Source organism: Eubalaena glacialis, chromosome X (assembly GCF_028564815.1).
Source record: "Eubalaena glacialis isolate mEubGla1 chromosome X, mEubGla1.1.hap2.+ XY, whole genome shotgun sequence".
NCBI classification, from domain to species: Eukaryota; Metazoa; Chordata; class Mammalia; order Artiodactyla; family Balaenidae; genus Eubalaena; species Eubalaena glacialis.
Window position 1 is genome coordinate 89,333,488 of NC_083736.1, and position 6,473 is coordinate 89,339,960.

At 38.6% G+C, this 6,473-nt stretch overlaps 1 pseudogene; it reads left to right on the forward strand.

The window, feature by feature from the left end:
* Nucleotides 1-5,728: 5,728 nt before the first annotated feature.
* On the forward strand, nucleotides 5,729-6,137 carry LOC133081840 (small ribosomal subunit protein eS25-like; annotated as a pseudogene).
* Nucleotides 6,138-6,473: the final 336 nt, after the last annotated feature.

Genomic DNA, 6,473 nt, shown 5'->3' on the forward strand with positions numbered 1-6,473 from the left:
GTAACATATACAAAACTTTAATGTAGTCGACCCTTGAACAATTGGGGGTTAGGAGCACTGACCCTCCACGTAACTGAAAATCCACGTATAACTTTATAGTTGGCCTCTGTATCCGAGGTTCCGCTTCTGGGGATCCAACCAAAGGTGGATGGTGTGGTACTGTAGAAAAAATCCGCATATAAGTGGACCCACACAATTCAAACCCATGTTGTTGAAGGGTCAACCGTACTTATATACGAAGGTATATGCATTATATTTAACCTTTCCATTGTGAGATGATCAAAACCACATTGTTATCAAAATTAAACACTAGGGGAGGGTGGAAGGAAGAAAAAAAAATTAAGCACCAAAAAAAGTTCTGTGCCAAAGCTAAAATAGTCTCTAATATTTCATTTTTAGTAACTTTAACTTTAAACAATGCATAGATTCATAGTGTCATATTACCCAGATACTCTTTCATTATTGTCAGGCATTATAAGCAGTAAGATTACTTAAAATAAAATCTGTGTATTATGCACATTGCAGTAAAACTCTTAATTAGCACCACCTACACAAAGAATTGTTGGAGATGTAAAGTGTAAGGCCTTCCCCTTGAAGGATCTAGGATCTAGAAGAAAGGAGATACAAAATATTCAACATATGACAGTACCCCTGTGTCAAATGAGTGTGACAGTCAATAACAGCTATAAGAATTCAGAGGAGGGCCTGAGATTCCTAGGTACATATGGCTTTGCAAGGCTAGAATTTCTAAAGTTTTCTTTATGCTGGGCAGTTTGGCTGCAATTAGAGCTGAGATACTATTTGTTAGACTGTAGTGTACGGGTGATTGCCTCCTAACCCTGGGGTGGTTAATTATATCAATTGCAATTGTTTCATACTACCATATATAACCATATATACTTCCAATGACAGTATTTTCAAAATATATATATATATATGGAGCAAAGTTTAACCTATTTTTTTTTGGCTGTGTGACATGTGGGATCCTAGTTCCCTGAGCAGGGATCGAACCCGTGCCCCCTGCATTGGAAGCGTGGAGTCTTAACCACTGAACTGCCAGAGAAGTCCTGGAGCAAAGTTTAAAGAAATTAAAATACCTAAATATCATATAGTCTTAATTTCTTAACAGCTGCACATCTTTTTTTCTCTCTGCTCTTTTTGGCACAAGGATTATCTTGAGCTGGTTATTTTTAAGAAACAGTAGACACAGGAAAAGCTCTGAAAACCGAGTAGAAGTTACCCTTTTGTAAGAGAGATTTACATTTATAAGGAAGATCTCCATTTGTAAGGGTGTCTCCCTCTCTGTACCAGGAAGAGGATGACTAAATCCCTAGAAACTCATCAACGGAGAAAGCAAGGCCTTAAATCTGTATAACAACCTTACCCTTGTTAACTGTGTTTTCCTGGTCACTTCCCTTAACTGGTTCCCCACCCTCAGCACCTTCTTTTGTCTTTAGCCTAAGATGGCATTTAAGGTGATGGCTTTGGTCATTTTGGAGAGTTACTCAGTTTTCCCATGTCTCTCCCATGTATACAAGAGGTATACAGGTTATTAGACTTCTGTTTGTTTTTCTCCTGTTAATCTGTCTTTTTATTACAGGGGTGTCTCATCCAAGAACTAGAAGGGTAAAGGGAAAATTGTTTTTCCTCCCCCACAGTACTTTTCTTGAAAAACTGGTTTTCTCTTAGTTCCATACAACAATTCATTGATTCACTAACCAGCCCCTCTCAGTCTCTTTGAAAACAAGCAGGACCCTGTGAGTCCTCCCAGTACAAAAGCATTTTCATGTCCCCCAATCCTTGTTTGAAGGAAAAAGGCTTTCAGCCTCTTAGACCTTCCCTGAGTTCCAAAGGGCAGTTATAATTAGAGGAGTGAGGGAATGCAGAAAAAAACAATAGTGCAGCAATGGAGCAGGGTCCTGGTTCCTCCTGGGGGATGTGCATAATTATCTGATACCTATCTCTGAGTTCTTCTACAGGAACTAAGGCCCCCACCCAGGTGGAGGATGGTAACTTCAGGCTGAGCATAAGCCATGGACCCCAGACTGATTGGAACCAGAAGGCTGATGATTGAGATTCCTGGAACACCACCCTGTTACCTCCCCACCAACCAATCAGAAGAAAGTCACATATCTTGCAGCCCTTCCCCCCTAATTTTGCCTATAAAAACTGTTCCTTAAAAACCATCTGGGAATTCAGGCCTTTTGAGTACAAGCCACCCGTTCTCCTTGCTTGGCCCTGCAATAAACTTTTCTCTGCTCCAAACTCCAACATTTGGTTTGTTTGGCTTCACTGTGCGTCTGGCACACAAACCTGAGTTCGACTACATCTTTGCTTGTAGGAAAAAAATCTGCCTGTTATTTAAATAAATATGGCTTGACAGACACAATAAGAAAAATGATAACCAGATACAATCTTATCCTTTTATCTGTAATAACTGTGTTCTTCCAATCATAAGGAAGTCATTTTTCTTTTACTTCACTAATTCAACAAGCATTTACTGAGCACTTACTACCCACCTGGCACTATACTAGATACCAAGGATACAAAAAGGAAAAGGAAAAAAGTCTCCTTGATCATGTATGCAAATAATTGCAACAGAATGGGGATAAACAAAAGTGTTCAAACACCATACTATGGCCTCCAAGGCCCTTGCTTACCTTTCTAATCTCATCTTGGTCACTATGTTCCTGCCTCACTGGCCTTCTCTTTATTTCAAATACACTAAGTTCCTTTTCACCTCAGGCCTTTGCACTTATTTCCTCTTCCTGCACTGTTTTTTCCCCACATTCATCAGCTGGCTAAGTCCTATTCACCCTGCAGTAATCAATGTGAATATCATTTCCTCACAAAAACTTTAACTATCCCCTCAGATGAGGTTTTTTTCCTGTTGTATACTCTCAGTGCCCCCTGTAATTTTAAGTTTTAGCTCTTGCAAACTAAAGAATGTCGCTCCACATCTGGTTCTACAAGAATGAAGTCACTAGCCACTGCAGTCACTGACCTTCAACACACCCTGAAAGGAGTTCAGGGTGGAGATCAAGACTGAGACACCCTCCGCTTTGCAAAAATCTGGCAGAACCGGCCTTCAGATAGTTAGATATTTTCAGGAGAAAATTTTATGAACCCAATTTCTTGCATCTTCTCATACCTAGAAAAGCTCTAAAATTATTAATGGAGACATCTACTCCTTGTGACTAGAAGCAACCTTCTACCAGGATGTGTGTGCTTGATTGCACATATCCCCTTCTCCAAAATCACTTATATACTGACCTCCCCCCTCTACCTCTTCAGAGCAGTTCCTCAGAGCTATCTGAGAGTCTGTCTCCTGGGCTAAAGTCCTCAGTAAGCCCCAAATACACCTGAATTCACAGCTCTCATGTTGTGCCTTTTTTTTTCAGTCTACACCCAAATCTCATTGTAATTAAATAATTATTCATGTAATTGGTTATTGTCTGTATCTTCCACTAAACTATACTATAAGCTTGATGAAGGCAGAACTACATCAGTGTTATTCAGTAGTATATTCCTAATGGCTAGCACAGGGCCTGGAATATAGAAGTTTCTCAATGAACATTTGTGGAAGGAAGAGAGAACTAAATGAGAAAGGAAGATGGAGAGGAAGGGAAGGAGGGAGGGAGGGAGGAAGGAAGGAAGGAAGGAAGACAAGAAGACTGTGCATTAAGAAGAGAGTGGCTTATCCCTGTTTATGGGAGTCAGAGGCACTAATTTTTGAGGTTTCTCTTTTCATCAGAGTTACTTATTCTTAGTTTCTTAATCACCCTCTTTCTTTTTTTTTAAATTTTTATTGAAGTATAGTTGATTTACAATGTTGTGTTAATTTCTGCTGTAGAGCAAAGTGACTCAGTTATATGCATATATACATTCTTTTTATATTGTTTTCCATTATGGTTTATCCCAGGATATTGAATATAGTTCCCTGTGCTATACAGTAGGACACTGTTTTTTATCCATTTTATATATAATAGTTTGCATCTACTAATCCCAAACTTTCAATCCATCTCTCCCCCATTCTCTCTCCCCCTTGGCAACCGCAAATCTGTTCTCTATGTCAGTGAGTCTGTTTCTGTTTCGTAGATAGGTTCATTTGTGGCATACTTTAGATTCCACATATAAGTGATATCATATGGTATTTGTCTTTCTCTTTCTGACTTACTTCACTTAGTATGATAATCTCTAGTTGCTGCAAATGGCATTATTTAATTCTTTTTTTATGGCTGAGTAGTATTCCATTTGTGTGTGTGTGTGTGTGTGTGTGTGTGTGTATACCACATCTTCTTTATCTATTCATCTGTCAATGGACATTTAGGTTGTTTTCATGTCTTGGCTATTGCGAATAGTGCTGCTATGAACATAGAGGTGCATGTATCTTTTTGAATTATGGTTTTGTCCAGATATATGCCCAGGAGTGTTTATCACCCTCTTTCTAATAACTTGTATCTCTACATTCCAGACCAGGAAGCTGTGCTAGCACCAACCACTTTCTGACAATGATTGTACCACTAGCATGAAGTTTTAAAGTGACCTCAATACAATACAACCCCAGTGGTTTTAATATGGGGCCTGCTGAATGCAGTTCCATACTCATCCCAAACTCCTTCCCTCTTTAGCTAAATCTTTTGTGTTATATCTGCATCTGTGTCTGTACCTCTATCTTGGTGATGCAGAAAGTAGAAAAGAAACATCAAAAATTAGATCCTTTAGGTCATTTGTAAAGCACTTTTTCACACAATCTGCCCTCCATTCCCACAGGTAATTATGAATTGATGGTAGAAAGTTATTGCCATCAGTCTTAGAGAGATTAATATGAGCAAAACTAACAGTTCCCTTCTCTCCTACTTAATGACTGCAGTCAGAAGTTTTTTACATTAATATAAAAGAGAAGGCAGACAAGATGAAATCGGTCTCTTTAGAAGCTTCAACAGCAATCTAGTCTCTTTCAAATATGAAACAACAACTCTCCTCTCCATACTTCAAAAAATTAATATAGCATTTGAAATTATCTTTTCATTCTACTTTTATTATAATGCTCCAATTTTAAGTTACTATAGTAACCACTTTGGATTTGAGTGAAAATTTCATTATTGTCACTTTAATTGTTTGGTTTTTGTTTTCTACTCTAGCTACATTGGAGTTTAAAAGTGGAAAATAGATTTATCTTGTACTATTCTCTAAATATTATGGAGCACAAAGACAATTCAGACAATGATTCTGTATGACTATTATTGGAACTATCTGTTTATATACCAATCATTGATGTCTGTTTTAGAAACATCAGATATTGTACTAAGGTAGACCATTGTTCGGTATAATTAAATAAAAGAGTGTTAATAACTAATATTCAACACTCCACTAAAAAGCATACAACATGCAACTACTTCTGTGATACTTAATTATTAAAGAACATTTATTTGTTACTTATACTGAGGAATATAAAGATGGTGGTCATGATATTTACATCATAACACAATGTGTGCATCAGGAGAGAGGACCCCATAATGGATTAGTCTGATTTTGTCATAATATTCATCAAAATTACCAATTAATGTAATTTAAGTTGTCCATGTCTGATTTTTTTTTAATTTCCTAAGCGCCTAATTATCTTCAACTGTTTTACTGGTTATTGCCCTTAATAAACTATTTGTGGACTTTGGGTCCAACATCTTAGCAAGGCAGCAGTGGTAGCAGCTGCTCTCTGAGTTTCGCTATGCTGCCCAAGGATGACAAAAAGAAGAAAGATGCCAGAAAGTCGGATAAGAAAGACTAAGACCCAGGGAACAAATCTAGGGGCAAGGCCAAAAAGAAGACGTGGTCTAAAGGCAAAGTTCAGGAGAAGCTCAATAATGTAGGCTTGTTTGACAAAGCGACATATGACAAACTCTGTAAGGAAGTTCCCAACTATAAGCTTATAATCCCAGCTGTGGTCTCTGGGAAACAAGATTTGTGGTTCCTTGACCAGGGTAGCCCTTCAGGAGCTCCTTAGTAAAGGACTTCTTAAACTGGTTTCAAAGTACAGAGCTCAAGTAATTTACACCAGAAACACCAAGGGTGGAGATGCCCCAGCTGCTGGTGAAGATGCAGAACAGGTCCCACCAACTGTCCATTTTGAAAAATAAAACTGTATTAAATCAAAAACAATCATTTGTGGAGATTCCACAAGGCTTGTAATAAGTGTGCTTTCCTCCTTCTGGCTGTGTTTTGGGGGCTCTACAAGTCGGAGATCACATCAAACCAAATTCACTGACCATCTATGCTATCTGTTCCTAGGGTACAAATCTGTATGAGGGCAGATGTTCTCAGGTTTATTTTATCCCCCTTGCTTTCCCTTTTCCTGCTCTGCTTAGGTCCAGAGAAGCCTTCTCTCCGGGCCTGTGGGGTTGGTAGGATCAGGAGGGGACCGATTAGTTGTGGTTCATCTTAATCCTCACCCTTACCCCTCCAATGTCTTCAAG